Here is a 19877-nt window from a genome sequence, read left to right as displayed (position 1 = left end):
GGGCGTAAAATAAAATTACGGAACCAGACTGAAGCAGCCCAAGTGTCAACAGGCCTAGAAGAATAAGGCAAAAGGTGCAGTTTGTAAATAAAATAATTTCTTCCCAACTGAGATTAGATAAGCCCCCTCCCTGATGGACTTTCCTCCAGGTGTTTTAAAGGCAGCGTTCAGGCTTCCGTTGGGTTTTATGGAGATTTTTTTAATTGCTTTGTTCCCAGCACGGTTTATTGTCATGTAGGCCACTTAGAAATACTGAGTATATAAACGCCTTAAGTATCGGAGGATATGGGGAGAGGGACTTTGTATGGCATTGAAAGAGAATTTGACACCAAATCAGAATTGAGGGGCCATCACTAAAAAGCCCCCGTGCTCAACACGCAACTCATCTCTGAAAGACTCGTTCAGAGGAAGACTTGGAAAGAAGCAGCTGAATGTTTGGGGGAAGTGATAACACACCCACCGGCCCATCAGCCAATGTCAGCTGATGGAGAAGGTTTAGTCCTGCTGGGTGCTTATGTATGCCACTACAGCAGCAACAATGTTGATTGCACAAAATTGGAAGACTGGAGAAATACCAACTAAAGAAAAATGGCAAGAGAAGTTGATGAACTATGTAGAACTGGCAAAGATGACAGATAGACTAAGAGAAAAAGACAACAGAGGCTTTGAAAAAGAACCATTCATATTATATTTGCAGAAACAAAGAAAGTCAGTAGACTTGATGGTAGGATTTAAATAAACATTCACATTATTAGCATTAGAAAATGTTTAGAAGATAGTGAAATGGTGTATTTACTGTTGGGAAGTTGGGGGAAGCCTTGGAGGGGAGGGAGGGAGGAATATATAGTAAATGTTAAGAATCTGAGATATAAAATATTTTTTTAAAATCCTGCTGCGTGCTGTTCTACCAGCATGTTCCATGTGTGGAATCTGCTAGCAATGCAAATCACTGCAGCGATCAGGGTTCATGCTTCCCTTCATCAGCTTGTGGGCAGAGTCCAAACTTGCTTGGTGTTGCTTCCTGCACCCCCCAGCTACCCCATGGATGAACTTCTAACAGGTGGGCTCACCTATCAGTCACCTGACATCATCATGACAACCAGTGTTTGGCCGGTAGGTGACTCATCCCACCTGTCAAAGTTGGCCTGTAGGTGGGGGAAAGCTAAAGATCTGCCCGGGTGGGCCAAAAATATTCCCCACCCCTGAGATACTGGGAAACTCTTTTGACGCAGAGCTGTTCCTTCGGCCTTGTCATGAGCAACAGTCATGAGGACGTCATATGATAACTTTGGCCAAGGTGAGCCACACCCAGACCAGTAGCAAGATGCAGGATCTGCCCCACTGATAAGGCGATGGATCATTAACCCATGCAGCTTTGCCCCAGCCTTGACAGCTGCAAAGGAGGCAGTTAAAGGAGAGCAAAGGTTCATCTCCCAGAGAGGCTTAGATACCTTTATCTTTAAGGGCCAGGCAAAAATGTTTCTCTATAACCCGAGCTGGAGATGACTAACATCCTATGCCCTTTTAAATGTGTTTGTGGCAATGGGGGTTATTGGTTTGCTTGTATTTTATTATGTATTTCGTGTTCTCATTTTGTATTTTTATGTTGTGAACCGCCCTGTGATCTTTAGATGAAGGGCGGTATACAAATTTAACAATAATAGCTATTTTTCTAGAAAAAGAGGTGCCAGAACTCACCATGGACACTTCCCTTGTTCTCTTATAATGGCAATGGTACCCACCTGAGAGGTGCCGGAACTGAGTTCCTATGAGTTCCAGCTTTCGAAAAGCCATAATAATAATAATAATAATAATAATAATAATAATACTAAAGTTCTCATCAGCCCCAGCCAGCACATTGGCAAAGGCTGCTTTTTTGACATTTAAATCAGTGGGAATGTGGGTGGCGCTGTGGTTAAACCACAGAGCCTAGGGCTTTCCGATCAGAAGGTTGGCAGTTTGAATCCCCGCGACGGGGTGAGCTCCCGTTGCTTGGTCCCTGCTCCTGCCCACCTAGCAGTTCGGAAGCACACCAAAAGTGCAAGTAGATAAATAGGTACCGCTCCTGCGGGAAGGTAAGCGGTGTTTCTGTGCGCTGCTCTGGTTCGCCAGAAGCGGCTTAGTCATGTTGGCCACATGACCCGGAAGCTGTACGCCGGCTCTCTCGGCCAGTAAAGCGAGATGAGCACCGCAACCCCAGAGTTGGCCACGACTGGACCTAATGGTCAGGGGTCCCTTTACCTTTACTAAAGCTCTTATGGGGTGTTAGGGGAGAGGTAGTACCTCTGACAGGGGACACATCGTGCTCCTTCTGAGGTAGTTTGCTTCCTTTGCCCCCCCCCCCCCACTGCACATGGTTTCAACTAGCTGGCTAAACCAGGTGAGGGGAGCTGATGGGTCTCAAATCCTAACTGAGTTAGGGACTCCTCTGTATGTGAAGACAGGCTCCAGCAGATTGAGCGGACAAGACCCATAGCGGGTCCAACGGTCAAGGAAGTTGTAAGCTCTTGTGGTGACCCGCTTAAGAAAGCTGGAGGACTTCTTTAAATCCATTAAATAAACAAAGGATTTATTTATGTATGCTACAACAACAGCAAGAGTCTTGATAGCACAAGGATGGAAGAATGAGGAAACCCCGACAAAAGAACAGTGGCAAGAGAAATTGATGAATTAGGTAGAACTGGTCAAACTGACTTAGAAGTTGCGAGACAAGGACAACTGTGAGGAATGGGAACTTTTTACAAACTATCTAAAAAGACAACAAAATGAATTGGACTCCTTGGTAGGTTTTGAGTAAACATCCAGAGTTTTGGATTTGGATTTGATATCCAGCTTTATCACAACCCTAAGGAGTCTCAAAGCGGCTAACAATCTCCTTTCCCTTCCTCACCCACAACAAACAGTCTGTTAGGTGAGTGGGGCTGAGAGACTTCAGAGAAGTGTGACTGGCCCAAGGTCACCCAGCAGCTGCATGTGGAGGAGTGGGGAAGCGAACCCGGTTCACCAGATTATAAGTCCACCACTCTTAACCACTACACCACACTGGTTAAATAAATCCACAAATTTATTGGGTGATAATATGATGAATAGACAGGTAAGGATATGTACAATTTTATAATATGCAGAGAAAATATGTGAAGGGAAACCAGGGAGAGGAGCTGAGGGAAGTCCTGGGGGGGGGGGGAGAGGGGAAAAACAATGCATGGTTTGATAATTTGTTATGTGGAAATTGATCAATAAAAAATATTTTAAAAAGAAAGAAAGCTGGAGGAGCCAGCCAAATGGAGATGTCCACTGCCAACTTGGCATTCAGAGATCTCCGCACGGTCGCAATTGCACCTGGCGCCTGGCTAATTTCTAACACTGCCTAAGATGCCCCCAAAGGAATCACAGCTGTGGATGTGGACCCCAGCCCCTGCTGATTAGTGGCAATGCCCTCCTAGCTGCGTCCCTCACAAACATGCTCCCTATCACTCGCATTTCCGGGAAAGCTCATTTTCGGGAAGTGGATCGGCGGCGGCAGCGGGGGTGGGAATCATTCTTGTTTTTAAAACAGCATTAATATCCCAGGCGCCCAAGACACAAAAGGAGCTTTCAGAGCAGCATGAATGCAGGCCTATCAACGAACACAGAACTGGCACAAGCGCCAGGATAGCCTCCGAGTCTCAGATGACAGCAGATCCACTCGGGGCCAAGCTGGGCACAGGCAGAGCTTGCCTTCAACTAGCTATGCCAATCTCAGCAGCAAAAAGACAAGCCCAAGAAAGAAAAGGAACAGGACTCCAAGTGCTGGTTGTGTCCAACTGTAGGTCTGCAGAGCATCTGTTTCCGATGAAGAAGCATAGAACTGTAGAGTTGGAAGGGGTACCCGAGGGTCATCTAGTCCAACCCCCTGAAATGCAAGAATCTCAACTCAAGCATTCATGGCAGAAAGTCCTGGGTTTAATCCCCGACATCTCCGGGAAGGGCTTGGAAGAGGCCCCGGCCAAAATCTCTGCACAGCTGCTGCCAGTCAGTGCGGGTAATACTAAGATAGATGGGCCAACGGCATGACTCAGTTTCAAGCAGCACCCTCTGTGTTCCCGCCCACAGATGAGATATGCCAACCTTACATCTCAGTCCCAACCCCATATCTGCACAAACGTATTATCCCAAAATGCAGACGTGCTTTTACACTTACAAGACTGGATGTTTTGCCATCTGTGGTACTTGACAGTCAATTCCAAAAGATCCCACTTGAGAAACGTCTTTGCCCCTGTGGAGACAGTAGCACCGAAACAGCAGCACACGTCCTCCTGTCTTGCACTCTCTACAAAGACCTGAGGAGCGAGATCATCGCCCCACTCGTACTAACCATCCCAGGGCGCTCAACCACTGCCACCATGTCCTTTCTTCTATCAGATCAAAATGAGCAGATAACAGCAAAGGTGGCTAGGTTCATAGCAGGGGCAATCAGAATAAGGGCCATTAACTGACTGCTGATTCAGGACTTTAATTTGTGCTCTTATATCAAATTTCCTTTTCCGCATATACTGTAATGTTTTACTGTTGCTGTGGCCATTGGCAAATGCGAATAAAGTTTTATCTCTCTCTCTCTGTCCCAAGCTCCTGCCCCCCACCCCTTTCACCAAGAACATTACAGAATCTGGATAACCGGCTAACGAAAATAATTACAGCTTGAAGGTTTCGCAGTTCAGTGCTCTACCGTATCCAAGCTAAATTGGCTGCATTTTTAATTGTTGCAGCTTTTCATAGGCTGTGTTCCGTCCACACTCACTGTACAGTGGTACCTCTGGTTACGTACTTAATTCGTTCTGGAGGTCCGTTCTTAACCTGAAACTGTTCTTAACCTGAAGCACCACTTTAGCTAATGGGGCCTCCTGCTGCTGCCGCGCCGGCAGAGCACGATTTCTGTTCTCATTCTGAGGTACCACTGTACTGGAAAAGTTCCACCCAAAAATAAAGTTCAGAGAAGCAATCCTTTGCTAACACATACAATCTGGTTATTGACGTCTAAACTTTCTCAAACTGTTCTGCGCTTTGCGACACAAAAAATTGCCACATCCTTGAATATGCAACAGGAAGATTTGAATGTCCTTTTAAAAAAAGGCTATTGAGAACAAACAACTTTCATGACCGCTACTCACTAGCAACCGATTCATTTTTCAAAAACCCTCCCTGGAATGTCTTCCAAGCTGCTAATTTTGGTGGAGGCATCCCAATTTTGCATGGAGCCCCCATCAAGTCCTTCCTTCCTTTTTCTAAGCCAGAAGTTTCCAAACTGGGTAGTACCACCCCTTGGGGGGCAGCGGGAATACTTGTGGGGGGGGGCAGACTAAGAGGCAAGTGGGGGGGGCACTGGATGTACAGACTACCAGACACTGAAAAGCTGGTGTCACTGGATCAAGTTCATTAATTTCGTTGAATTAATTACAATAAATAGTTTGGATTTTGAATAAACCTGCAATTTATTTTTACTTCTTTAAATTTTATCGTGTTGTTATCTGTCAGGGTGGGTGTCGGAAGCAGCTGAACAGTAACTCACAAAGCGTCAGTGAACTTCGTTCTTCATTCAAGGAAATAAAACAGCTCAAGCCTAGGAAGCACAGCATCTCTTCCCAGGAAATCTCAGCCTCATGAAACAGTTGTGAGGACTGAAGGTCTCTGCCTTTCCATTGCTCCCTAAAGCTCCTCCTCCTCCAGGGTTTCACCCAAGCAATCTGAGACTATGCTAGCATGTCTGTCTTTGCTTCTCCCTCTTCATACCTCTGGTGGTACTGGGAGAGCTGGCCACAGCAGGGAAGGGGACCCCATGGCTTCTTCAGCAGCCTGAATCTTCTCAGCCTTTTGGCCTCCCTCCTCTCCAGCTTTGACTTCTGCCTCTGGTCCTTGACTGCTCTCTGTCACAGCCTTTTCCTGCTCACTAAGCCCTGTTACCCTTTCAGCTTCCAACACTCCCGCCCCCCCCCAAGTCAGCTTCCTCTTCTTCCTCTTATGACATTGTTGTCCCACCAACACTCCCCGGGCTCTGAGCCTTCTTCCCTTGGGGGGTTCCCTAGCTGGTGCCCCCACCCTTCTTCTGCGTCCAACCAGTCCATAACATCACCTTCCTTAATGGGTCATGCAAACTGCTAATTTCAGTACTGCTTTTTATAGGGGCACTGGGGGTGAGTTTACGGAACCAAGGGGGTGGCGGCATGAAAACATTTGGGAGCCACTACCCTAAGCTGTTCAGCCTGTTTGGCAACCAGAGGCATTCAGATTTTGTTTCACCCTTGAACTGATGACCCGCGGAATTTGGACATTTCTCAAGTCAAGCCAGGGCTGGACAAAACTGTCTTTCACAACATAAGGCACCTGCTGCCTACCTTGGTTACAAAAACGGGGTGGACGGAACTGGAACGATTCACAGCAGCACAACCGCGAATGCTTGGAAGAGATTACAAAAGGCAGCTCAGGAGAAAAGGTTTCTGTTGCACAAGGCTCTTTCGGAAATTACATATGACTCAGCTTCCCTCTGCCCATACTTATTTGGGGGTTGCTTTTCCAAGGAGCAGGACCCTTCCCTCAGCCCACAAACGGGGGGAAACTGACAAGAATTACAATGGGGAAGAGGCTGTGCTTCAAGAAAACGGGTTCCTTCGTTGCTCAGCTTCTGCTCATCAATGTGAATTTCAACCTTGGGCTAAAGGCCAGAGCAGCAGCATTCAAAATTTGCCAGGAGCATTTTGCACCTGGCTTTCGGCCACTTGCAACCAAGTGGAGATGCCCGAGTACAAGGATGGTGCCTGACGTCTCTCCACCGTCTGGAGGTGCATGCCTGGGGATCCTTGGATCTGGACCATTTTCATACACTAATTCCTCATCCTGTAGAATTCTATCAGTTCTGTTTTATCTGCACAATCAGAACGAATTTCAGGAATCGAAAAGTTCCCTTGGCCCCAAAATGGCATCTAGACATTCCGTTTTGGCGACTATAACCCTGGTTTCAGGAGCCATTTGGCACCTAGGTTATATATCCAAGTTTCTAACACTGTGTAGCACATAGGTTGGTTTGCACACAGAAGGTCCCAGGTGTGATCACTGGACCCCTATGTAAGAAGAGTGTGCTGGATCAGGCCAATGGCTCATCTAGCCCAGCATCCTGTTCTCACAGTGGCCAACCAGATGCCTGCGGGAAACCCAAGGCAGGATCTGATCCCAAGAGCAACACTCCCCCCTCCTGTGCTTTCCAGCAGCTAGGATTCAGAAACATTGCGGTCTCCAATGGGGGAGGAAGCACAGGCATCATCTTCATCATCATCATCGTCATCATTTTATTTATATGCCGCCTTTCCACAGTTAAAACAATGCTCAAGGCGGCTTACAATACGAAAAGATTTTCATAGTTACATACACAGCAAAGTAGTCATAAAAATAAATAATAATAAATAATAATAAATTTTTATTTATACCCCGCCCTTCCCGGTTCAGAAAACCAGACTCAGGGTGGCTAACAACAAATTTAAAACACTTAATTGATGCAACAAAAAACAGCATAAAATACAGTATAAAACGTGAATAACAATAAATTCAGAATTCAAAAATCAATTTAGGGGAGAAATCCATCCAATAAACATTAGATGATCACCAGGCCTAGCTGGCTAAGTTAGTCCTATTTGGGCCAGTGTGGAGACCAGGGGAGAATTAGCTGTGGGATCCCAGAGCGGGGAATCTTCATAAAAAGGGGAGGAAGGAAGGGGCATAAAAGATCAGGCTAAGTTCAAGGTGAAAGCCAAGCTGAACACGTCAAAAAACTACATAACCAAACTGAACAATTTCTACATAAAGATACAAAAACCTCATATCAATAACAGCAAAAACTCCCGGCAAAACTTTCCCCCAAAATACTCCAGTCCTTGCCGGGCAGCAGCAGCAGCAGCAGCAGTAGTTCTTATGAAGCCTTCCAGACCCCGCCCTGGGCCAGGTGGAGAGAGGCAGGAATGGGGCCCTCAGGCTCCCAGCAGGTCAGGCATCCTGGCTAGTAGCCACCAACAGCCCTCTCCTTCATGAATTCATCTCTTTTTAAAGCCATCAAGGTTGCTGGCCATGACTGCCTCCTGTGGCCGGGAGTTCCACAGGTTAACTCTGCCCATGAATTGCCTTGAAAACACCAGGGAGCCACTGTCAATTGACAGTATGGAGTCAGATGGATCAATGGTCCATTTAGATGTGTACATTTCATACATTTAAAGCAGCTCCCTACCCCCAAATCCTGGGAACTGTAGCTTACCCCTCCTAGAACTACAACTCCCAGCACCCTGAACAAACTACAGTTCCCATGGTTCTTTTCTTGGGTGTGTGTGTGTGCGTGCTTTAAAGACGTGGTGCGTGGGCAGCCTTGGTTTCTAAACAGGCAGCTTCCTTTGCTCGGAAACATGGAGAACGTTAGCCAAGAGGAGAGTCACCCGTTGAGAAGAAGCCAAGTGCACTCTATACACCACATATTGCAACGCCACACGGGGCCAGGGCTGCCAAATCCAGCAGAGCCCCGGAGCTATTGCGTATCAGAGCTTAGTTTCACAATCTCCCCCTTCCCCTTGTTGCTGGAGAGAAAGCAGAGCGTCTTCCCCAAGAAAGAGAGAGAGAGAGAGGAGTTCACCTGTCAATCTTCGTTTCACACCCCCCCCCTCCAACCCCTGCTGAGGATCCCAGAGCCTGGCCAAAGGAGAGCCACTGAAAGGTTGAGGTCAGGCTCTCATTATTCCCTTTAATGAACTCCTCGCTGCCCCCAGAAGCTCCTCGCAAACCGCCTGGCCATCTGGCATCCTTGACCAGATGCAAAATTGGAGGAGAGGCTAGCAGCCTAGACACACAAACACACTCGACCCCATCTGCCACTGCTGGGCTTGGGAGGAGCCCCCAAAGTCGCCCCCAACCGCCCTCCTAAATTGGGAAACAAAACAGGAAAAAAAAACCCCAATCACCTCGAGCTGCCAATTTGGGTCCCTGCATGTCTTTTGGGTAAAACTCCCAGCGGACTCAGTTTGGCAACTTCCAGGTGGGTCCCATTCCGCAGAAAGCTAGGAAAGGATCGAGTTTCTCTGCCCCAGCTCTGAAAAACCCGACGGGGGATGCTGCCTCGAAGTACCCAAACGCGGAGTCCAACCCCGCCCTGGTCCGGGTGCGCGGACTTGTCTTGTCTTCCACATTTAGAGACCCCCTCACCCCCCCCAACACCCCCCCTCCATCAATTTCATCTCTGCAAGCCTCTTCTCCTCCGCGTCCTCCTCACCCCCAAGCTTGGGACTCCTCGACGCGCCTTGAAGCTTCGGCGAAGAAACCTCCCTGACGCAGCTTTTTACGGCCACTCCCGTCTAGGGGGCTTTGTCGCTGAGGCTGCTCCGACCCACCTGCCCCAAACCCACGGGACCCCCCAGGGACAGAACTTGGCAGAAAGCGAGCCCAGGAAGATGCTGCAGTTTCGTTAGGGAGCGGAGAGAGAGAGACGCAGAGCTGCGTTGGCGGCCGCCACGTCTGAACTTACCTGCCCTAGTTGGGTGGAGCTCCTCTGCTGTGTCCGCTGGGTTTGTTGGGCCGTCGAGGAAGCGCCGGGAGGTTTTGGGAGCCTTCGTGGGGGGGCGGCGCCCAGCCACACCCGGTGATGAGACCGCCCCCGGCCCGCCCCTTCGTCGGTGGAGAAGGAAAAGCGCACGACGGCTTACCGCTTGCTAGGCTCCGCGCGGGCGCATCGGCTGCCCGCTGCCTTGCGCAGGATGGCAGCCGGGGGGGGGGGGGACGGGGTCCTGCAAAACTTGTCTACTCGGGAGTCAGGCCCGGGGAGAGCTTGCTTCTTTCTCGGATTGGGGCTGGCGGGGTCCTCGAGCAGTCTGCTAGACGGTGGAGGCGCCGTCCCATCGGGGCTCACTTTGGAACCTGGCGCGCCCTTCGGACCAGGGCGCGTTGCCTCGGAATTCTGACTCGCTGTGGATTGTTGTTGTTGTTGCTGAGTCGTTTAGTCGTGTCCGACTCTTTATAACCCCCTGGACCAGAGCACACCAGGCACTCCTGTCTCCCACTGCCTCCCGCAGTTTGGTCAAACTCATGCTGGTAGCTTCGAGAACACTGTCCAACCATCTCGTCCTCGTCCTCGTCCCCTTCTCCTTGTGCCCGCTGTGGATTAGCTGAAAATATATCCAAGCATCCGCTCTTGCCAAAGGAAGGGCGCGCAAAGTGAGATGCTGGCGCCCCTGGCAGTGGCGTAGCGTGGGGGGTGCAGGGGGGGCCCGGCCACACCGGGCGCAACATCTGGGGGTTAGGTTTAGGGGGCGCAAATCCACGGGTTAGGGGGTGCAAATCCATGGGTTAGGGGGCGCAAATCCATGGGTTAGGGGGCGCAAATCCATGGGTTAGGGGGCGCAAATTACTTTGCCTTGCCCCGGGTGCTGACAACCCACGCTACGCCACTGGCCCCTGGAACTGTTAAGAGACTTAAATTTTAAGAACACAACCGCGGGATCAGCCCATGAACCCCGATGATTTGTGTGCTGGAAAACGTGCTATAACAACAACAACAACAACAACACAGTGGTACCTCGGGTTAAGTACCGGTACTTAATTCGTTCCGGAGGTCCATTCTTAACCTGAAACTGTTCTTAACCTGAAGCACCATTTTAGCTAATGGGGCCTCCTGCTGCCGCCACGCCGCCAGAGCCCGATTTCTGTTCTTATCCTGAAGCAAAGTTCTTAACCCGAGGTACTATTTCTGGGTTAGCGGAGTCTGTAACCTGAAGCGTAGGTAACCCAAGGTACCACTGTAATAATAATAATAATAATAATAATAATAATAATAATAATAATAATTTATTTATACCCTGCCCATCTGGCTGGGTTTCCCCAGCCACTCTGGGCGGCTTCCAACAAAATATTAAAATACAGTAATGCATCAAACATTAAAAGCTTCCCTAAACAGGGCTGCCTTCAGATGTCTTCTAAAAGTCTGGTAGTTGTTTTTCTCTTTGACATCTGATGGGAAAGGCGTTCCACAGGGCGGGTGCCACTACCAAGAAGGCCCTCTGCCTGGTTCGCTGTAACTTGGCTTCTCGCAGTGAGGGAACCGCCAGAAGGCCCTCGGTGCTGGACCTCAGTGTCCGGGCAGAACAATGGGGGAGGAGATGCTCCTTCAGATATACTGGACCGAGGCCGTTTAGGGCTTTAAAGGTGAGCACCAACACTTTGAATTGGCTTTTGAGACAGGCATCTACACTTCTGTTTCTAGCTGTAGCGAATATAACGTTTTAAGTGCATTATACAAATGTGACACTAGATGGCGATGGTGAGCTTATGGCAAATTCAACATATTTTTCAAAACGCTTTTTAAAAAAAAGCATTTTCACAGCGCTTTTTAAAAAAATATGTGTCTAGATTCCACATGTGTTTGTTGTATTTCTTACGCTGGTCATTTAAAATAAGCCAAGAGATTTTTACTTTCGTGCTTGCCGTTTTCCATAGAATCCAGTGCCGGATTACTGAGTAGGCAAAGTAGGCCCTGGCCTATGGGCCCCACACCTTTCAGCAGCCCTGCAACAATGGATCTAAATTGATTTATTGCAATTGTTGGTTGGTAAAATAAAAAATGTCTTAGGAGATAATTTGTGAGGCCCACCCCCCAAGATTTTGACAGCCTAGGGGCCTCCCCAGGGTTTAATCCAGCACTGATATAATCACAGAACTGTAGAGTTGGAAGGGACCATGAGAGCATCTAGTCCAACCCCCTTCAATGCAGGAATCTTTTGCTTGAACCCATGACCCTGAGATTGAGTCTCGTTAGCAATTGGGTGTGGATGTATCAGTGGTTAGCCTTGTCTAGGGTACAAAATCACTAATGAATTGCGGGGGGAAATGTTTAAATGGAAATTGACAGGTGTCAAAAAGGTTATTTATGTATGCCACTACTGCAGGCCGCGTTTTGTTAGCCCAAAAACGAGAAACGAGCGAGGTCCCAACTAAAGAAGAATGGTAACTTAAATTGTTGGAATATGTGCAGCTTGTGGAACTGGAACTAACATACAGAATAAGAGAACAAGAACATATGTTTAAAGAAGATTGGAAAATGTTTATTGGATATATGGGGGGGAGATTGTGTACACTTGAAAATGCTGGCAGCATTAAGATAAATTCAACAGTGTAAATAAGTTTTGGTGGATGTAATAATGGAATACTGAATGATTTAGTTTATATAAAATATGCAGGGATTTATGTTATGCAAAATGAACCAGGGAAAGAGAAGAAGGGAAGTTTTTGATATTTTAAGGATGTTTCAATGGATTGTCTAAATTGTAAAATGGAAAATTTAATAAACATTATAAGAAACAAAACAAAATCGCCAAGCACCAGCATTGTGTATATGCAGTGTGTGCTTCGAGAACACAGGTCTCTGCCTGCAAGGAGCCTACACACCAAACCTTTAAAGCATATGATTTCTCCCTCAAGGAATCCTAGACACTTTGGTACTTTAAAGGGTGCTGGGGTTTGTAATTCTGAGGAGTAAACTACAGGGTCCAGAAGTATTTGAGGAGCTTAGGCTGAGAGGTCGCCCTGGCTTCTCTCTCTATAATCTTATCGTTACATTTTTCTCTTGCCCTTCCTCTCAAGCGCCCCACTTTTTAAACCTCACAACAACACGTGTATCTGAAGAAGTGTGCATGCACACGAAAGCTCATACCAAGAACTAACTTAGTTGGTCTTTAAGGTGCTACTGGAAGGAATCTTTTTATTTTGTTTTGAATACAGCATCAGACATTAAAAACTTACCTAAACAGGGCCACCTTCAGTTGTCTTTTAAAAGTAAAATAGTTGTTTATTAGTGAGGGAACCTCCAGAAGGCCCTCAGAGCTGGACCTCAGTGTCCGGGCTGGATGATGGGGGTGGAGACGCTCCTTCAGGTCTACTGGGCCGAGGCCATTTAGGGCTTTCAAGGTCAGCGCAAATACTTTGAATTGTGCTCAGAAACGTACTGGGAGCCAATGTAGGTCTTTCAAGACTGGTGTTATGTGGTCCCGGCGATCACTCCCAGTCACCAGTCTAGCTGCTGCATTCTGGATTAATTGCAGTTTCCGAGTCACCTTCAAAGGTAGCCCCACGTAGAGCGCATTACAGTAGTCCAAGCCCCATTGAGCCCAGTGGGGCTTAAATGGGGATGGGCCATAGCTCAGCAGTGGAGACCTGCAGTGGAGTGGAGCAGTGGAGACCTGCAGTGGAGTGGAGCAGTGGAGACATGCAGTGGAGCAGTGGAGCAGTGGAGCAGTGGAGACATGCAGACGGTCCCAGGTTCATTCCGCAGTGGCAAATCCAGGTTAGAGACCTCTGGCAGAAACCACAGAGAACCACTGCTGGTCACTATAGATGACACTCAGGAGGGTGGACCACATTGGTCTGACTTCCTAGGTTTCTATGGGAACAGAATTTTAAAGGGACCCCAAGGGTCATCCAGTCCAGCCCCCTAAAATGCAGGAATCTCAACTGAAGCTTTCAAGACAGATGCATGACCCAACCTCTGCAGAAAAACCTGGGCTGCAAAGTGGATTGAAAAGAAGATTTGCATAGGTGTCTGTCGTGGGGCTGGGATTCTTTTAATACTTTCAGAGACCAGCAGAGGTCAGTTCAGCTCCAGAGATGAGGCAGAGGAGGATCTGCTTTGGTGAGCTGGCTGAAGCCCAGCCCTCATCCTTTGTGGATCTAGCAAAAGGCCTGCTTCATTTCAGCTCTAATCGTAACCTTATTTACCTGGGAGTAAATCCCAGTGAGGAGACATGGTTAGGAATGCTCCGCACATGCATTTTTATTTGTTGCAACGTTCATTTCTTCCTCTGAGCCTCACTACGACCCTCCTGCTTTGGAGACAGAAGATCCTAGGTTTCCCCCCCTAAAGGCATCTACTGGTGGGGTACCCTGCCTGAAAACCTGGAGAGCTGCTGACATTCAGTGTAGGTAACACTGAGCGAGATGGACCAACTTCCAAAGGGAAGCCTGTAACTCGCTTTACGTGGGGCTGCCCTTGAGACTGACCCAGAAACTCCAGCGGGTGCAGAATGCCGCAGCAAGACTCCTTACGGGGTCCTTGCCGCAGGATCACATTCACCCGGTGCTATACCAGCTGCACTGGCTCCCAGTGGAGTACAGGATCAGGTTCAAGGTGCTGGTTTTAACCTTTAAAGCCCTATACAGCCTAGGACCCCCGTACCTATGGGACCGCCTCTCCTGGTATGTCCCATGGAGGACCTTCAAATACGGTCTTCAAATAAAACCGTCTTGGAGGTCCCGGGTCACAGGGAGGTTAGGCTGGCCTCAACCAGAGCCAGGGCTTTTTCGGCTGTGGCCCCGATCTGGTGGAACGCTCTGTCACAAGAGACTAGGGCCCTGCGGGACTTGACATCTTTCCGCAGGGCCTGCAAGACAGAGCTGTTCCACCAGGCCTTTGGCCAAGGCACAGTCTGACCCCCTCCTTCGATAACCCACATAGAACTCTAGCCCAATGGTGGCCATTAATTTGATTTTGAATTGATTTTAGAAGGAATTGATTTTAGAATGCATTTCAATTAATTGATTGTGATTTTTATGTAAACTGTGTTATTTTTACTGTTGTTAGCCGCTCTGAGCCTGGCTTTGCCTGGGGAGGGTGGGATATAAATAAATTATTATTATTATTATTATTATTATTATTATTATTATTATTATTATTATTAGTCTGGGACTTCAAAGGGAGATTGCAAAGGGAAATGGCTGACTTGAAATCCCCCCTGAGGTTCTGTGCTGTCACTTGTGGACAGGGCTGAAGGAAGGCTAACCAGTGTCTGGTGCAGGGTGTCGGGGCAAATGGCCAGCAGCGCAGGCATGTGACCATATGTACGGCACACGCACACCACCACTATGTACTGCGCATGTGCATGAGCAGTACGTAGCGGCACCAAGCATGCGCCGTGGGGAGGGTTCCCTATGGTGCCACTCGAGCACTGTACGGATGGCGGCGGGATCCTCTGCTCGCAGCTGCAGCGGCAGTGGAGGGATCCTGCCGCCATCCATACGGCGCTTGAGCGGCGCTGTCGGGAAACTGCCTGGCGGCGCATGGGCACCACTGCTACATACTGCGCATGCGCATGCACAGTATGTAGTGATGCACATGCATGCACCCACTCAAGCACCGTACAGATGGCAGCGGGGTCCCGCCACCGCCACTGCAGCTGTGAGTAAAGGATGCTCCGCACGTGGCTGCCGTGGTGCGATGGCAGCGGCTCGTGCCACCACGCCCGGGGGTGCCTTGTCACCCCCTCAGAGATGGCGCCCAAGGCACCTCCCCTTCCTCCACCACTGCTTGTGGGTTGAATCAGGGCCAAAGCTGTTGTTGTATTTATCATGGTACAGTGGTACCTCGGGTTAAGAACTGAATTCGTTCTGGAGGTCTGTTCTTAACCTGAAACTGTTCTTAACCTGAGGTACCACTTTAGCTAATGGGGACTCCTGCTGCTGCTGTGCTGCCGCTGCACGATCTCTGTTCTCATCCTGAAGCAAAGTTCTTAACCCGAGGTACTATTTTTGGGTTAGCGGAGTCTGTAACCTGAAGCGTATGTAACCCGAGGTACCACTGTATATTTGTGAGCTGTAAACAAGCATATTGGCAAGGCGTTTCCAGCAATGGCTGGCCTCTCCAAAAGGGTCTGGGAGAATATGATGCTAATGTCTAATACCAAAAGGAAGGTCTCCTGGGCTTTTGTGTTGAGCTTGCTGCTTTGTGGAAGTGAGTCATGGGCAACTTATACCCGCCAGCAGCGATGCCTCAGCACCTTCTACCTGCGCTGTGTCAGGAAGATTTAGAGCATCACGTCGCAGGACAGAGACACAAACAGAGATGTACTCTCCTGATACGGAAAGGGGGGGGCATGTCTTCTTTACCTTCTTCTTCGCTACAATATATCCATTTATTCCAATTGTCAATGTCAAAAGGGACTAAAATCTATAAAGTTCATAGAAAATCAGCGTGCCAGTTTGCTCAATTTCTCTAGGACTCCATCACACCTCCCCTGTCCAGCATAATCCCTCAAGCAAGGTGTCAAGACCCTAATCCTTTCAAATTGCTCTGATCAGCCTTTCCTCCAGACAATGTCAAGTGGCAGACTATGCATATTTGGGACTATTGTTTTCTCATCCCCAGGAAGTGTTTATCTGTGCATATCTCCAGCTCTGCATATTCCCCCCTCCCTCCTCCATATGTTAATCTGTGTAACCCAACCTCCCTTTAATATATTCATGATGTAATCTGTGTAACCAAACCTCTCTTTAATGTATTCATGACGTGTTTTGCACTGTATTCTGGGACATGGAGGGAGTTTCAAAAACTCATGTCACCCCGTTCTCACTGTTCAATCTCGCCTTGAACCTGTTGTGCAATAAACTTGGATCTTCTGCAGTTTGCTCCTGTCTCCGGCTGAGCTCATTTTCCTCCGCAGGGACCCACGGACTTAGTCCGATGAGCTGGGTGGCAGAGCAGCCTCGCACCCAGATTTTTGCCGTAACACTCCCAAGCCCACATTCCCAGCATGTTCCCAGCAAGTCTACGCTGGCTTGGTCATGCCCACAGAAAACCCAGTCAAATGAACAGGGTATAATCATCATCATCATCATCATCACTGTCATCTTTGGAGAGGGTACTGTGTACGGCACCTTTTATACTTCCTGTTTGGACAAAATAGCAGCAGTGAGTGGAATTGGGCACCTGGTTCTAGTAGCCTCCGAATCCCGGCCGGGAACTTATCTCCCAGAAGCAGAACTTGCCAGCTCTTCAGCCAGATCGTCCTTCTCCTGCTCGGCTTGTTTCCGTGCCCGTTCCGCAGCTGCCAAATCCTGCCAAAGGAGGCAAAATTGAGCCCCTCTCTTGACAAAGTAAACATGGCTGCTCTAGATCCAAGGCTGGGTGGAAGTTAGATCTACTCGTATACCTCTGGGAGATTTGCAGTAGATCGGCAAGAGTTTCCAACTTGCAACTAGCAACTAGCAACAGCAAAAACTAAAATAAGTTCTACCCATCTTAGATTAAAGGTAAAGGTAAAGGGACCCCTGACTGCTAGGTCCAGTTGTGGACAACTCTGGGATTGTGGCGCTCATCTCGCTTTATTGGCTGAGGGAGCCGGCGTACAGCCAGCATGTGGCCAGCATGACTAAGCTGCTTCTGGCGAACCAGAGCAGCACACGGAAACACCGTTTACCATCCCGCCGGAGCGGTACCTATTTATCTACTTGCACTTTGACGTGCTTTTGCGCTGCTAGGTTGGCAGGAGCAGGGACTGAGCAACGGGAGCTCACCCCGTCGCAGGGATTTGAACCGCTGGCCTTCTGATCGGTAAGTCCTAGGCTCTGTGGTTTAACCCACAGCGCCACCCACGTCCCTCATCTTATCTTAGATTAGGTTGCCGAAAAAGAACACTTGGCGGGGGACAGAAGCCAGGAGTGGCTTTTTATCGTGGTACGGGTCACAAATTCCCTGGCTGAACAAGTGCTCCCCTGTTCCTTAGAGCAGGAGAGGTCCCACATGGAACAACTCGTTGTCCTCATAACTTGGACCCATTGCCAGACCAAGTCTATGTGTTACAAAGATGTCTGCAAACGTGACATGAAGGCTCAACCCAAGGTTCCAGGTTCAACAACCCACAATGGTTTTTCCAGGTAAGCTCAACCCTGTCGTGTGGGAATCCCTTGCCAATGGAAGATGCCAATAGTACATGGAGACAGACAGATTGGGCATTCATAGCAGTGACCAGAGGATGAATGACCACTGGGAGGAGCGCACAGAGAAGAAACACCCTGGTGCACCTGCAGCAGCAACAACCACCAGACGTCTTCATCTTCCCCAGCTGCAACAAAACATGTCTCTCCTGTATTGGTCTCTACAGCCACAGCAGGCGCTGCAACTCTCCAACAGTTGACTTCATCCCCAAAGGCCCACTCTGTCTCCCAAGACAGACAGATGCCATCAGCCTAGCTCAACAAAGGAATCTTTGTACGTGGAAGGTTCTAGGTTCAGCAACCCACAGTGGTGTTTCCAGGGGAGCCTGGGAACGTCACTAGCCTGAAATCCTGGAAACTGCTGCCAGTCAGTGTGGGAGAAAGATGAACCGGCAAAATGACCATCTAAGTCAGTTTCCTATATTCCTGTTTTTACAGGAAGGATCAGTGGCAGAACATCTGCTCTGCATGCAAAATGTCCCAGGTTCAAACCCTGTTGCAGGAACACCCCCCCCCATCATAATTCAGTTTGTACAAACACGACACACACACAAAACTCACACAAATCAACCGTACATCGGATCTGTACCGTTCCACTCTTTTATTTTACACCATGAAGGAAGGACTATCAAAAGGGGGAAGACTTAACAGAACACAGCCATAATCCTCCAAGCGTACCAACGTGTTGGCAGCCAGCCCTACCCAGTTGGCATGCCAACCTTGATGGTCCTAGACAGAAGATCATTACACTCACAAAGGACCTGCATAGGGAAGTGGATTCAGTATGGACTGAAACAAAGGACAGTGACCAGCCCTTCCCTCTGGGGGCAGGAAAGAGTGAACTCCTCTTTGTCCTCAGGAATGAAATCATGAGGAGGGGGAAAGGAGAAACAGGTGACAAGACACTCAGGTTACCACCACAACTCCTCCCTGAACCCCTCCTCTTTGTGATGTAGTCATGATGTAGTTGTGATGTAGTCTTAGGGGTGTAGCATGGGGATTAGTAGCTAATAAAAGTTGGGGTCTTCTTTTGTTCAGGGCTTCCATCTTGTTCCACCTTGTGGCAGGTGGGAGTCCTGTCACGACAGTCTTCAATAAAGACCAAGCCTACTGGCTGCTGTTTTGCTCTGGTATTCCTGGCTGGTGTTCTTGGTTTTTTTGTCCAATGAGCCCTCATATTTCTCCGTTAACAACCGCAATGGGGGTGGGAAAGACTCCTTGCCTAAAACCTGGAGAGCAGCTGCCAGTCAGTGTAGACAACACTAAGGCCAAAGGATTGGCTGTGTATAACGCAGCTTCGTAGGTTGCTAGGGGGGTTTGGGAAAACCTGTGCATCTTTCTTTCATGCGCAGCAAAGCCAGTATCCTGAGCAGTGCCAGATTTACGTATAAGCTAAATAAGCTATAGCTTAGGGCCCCAAGAAAGTGGGGCCAAAAAAAATCAAAGGGAAAAAACTGGATGTACATTTCCAAAATATAAGATTAAAAAACAAAAACCTACATACAGCAACAGTGTTTTGTGTTGTGTAGGCTCCTATGATGTAAGTAATGGGCCCTACCTGCTAGCCTTCTCCCTCAAATATCACTGGTTTGCTCATTTCTGTATGATAAAATACATATTTTGTTACGTGCAAATGGCTTTAGATACCTGTTAGGTCCATCAATTACCATAGGGCATATATTCAACACAAAAAAACAGGGACAATTTGTTGTTGACAAAGGACAGCTGAACATATAAAGGGCCCCCATCACCTTCAGTAGCTTAGGGCCTCATCAAACCTCAATCCAGCCCTGATCCTGAGTTGGTTTCACAGCTCTTTGCCTCTTTTTGGCCCTGTGACAACATGAAGTCACCTTGCCCTCTCCCCTCTTTCTGGCGCCTGTTACCTGCACAAACTGTTAAGTGGAGAAGAGATGCCTGTCTTTGAAAGAGAGAAGATTTCACCACGCACTAAAACAACCTTCCACGCCCACCTCCCTCGCAGTTCATTCACTTACTAGCCCAGGGTGCCAACAGCAATTTCGTTTGTTATTGCTGATTGACGCAAATGGCATGTTGGAGGGATAAAGAAGATGTGTTTGTGCTCCACGCCAGCCCAACACATTGCACGTTTTCCTCTAAGT

The 19877-nt window shown here is 48.5% G+C and overlaps 1 protein-coding gene across 1 annotated transcript in view; it reads right to left on the bottom strand.

Annotated features, from left to right (window-relative positions):
* The window catches only part of LITAF (lipopolysaccharide induced TNF factor), a 32243-nt gene extending 22567 nt beyond the window's left edge, over positions 1-9676 (bottom strand). Inside the window, exon 1 of the mRNA XM_081840143.1 lies at positions 9527-9676. The gene's annotated coding sequence lies outside the window, so the exon portion shown is untranslated. The remainder of the gene's footprint in view (positions 1-9526) is intronic.
* Between the last annotated feature and the right edge of the window lie 10201 nt (positions 9677-19877).

This window comes from Podarcis erhardii (genome assembly GCF_964252035.2).
Source record: "Podarcis erhardii genome assembly, chromosome: 14".
In the NCBI taxonomy this organism is placed as follows: domain Eukaryota; kingdom Metazoa; phylum Chordata; class Lepidosauria; order Squamata; family Lacertidae; genus Podarcis; species Podarcis erhardii.
This window is presented reverse-complemented; position numbering and strand designations above follow the sequence as displayed.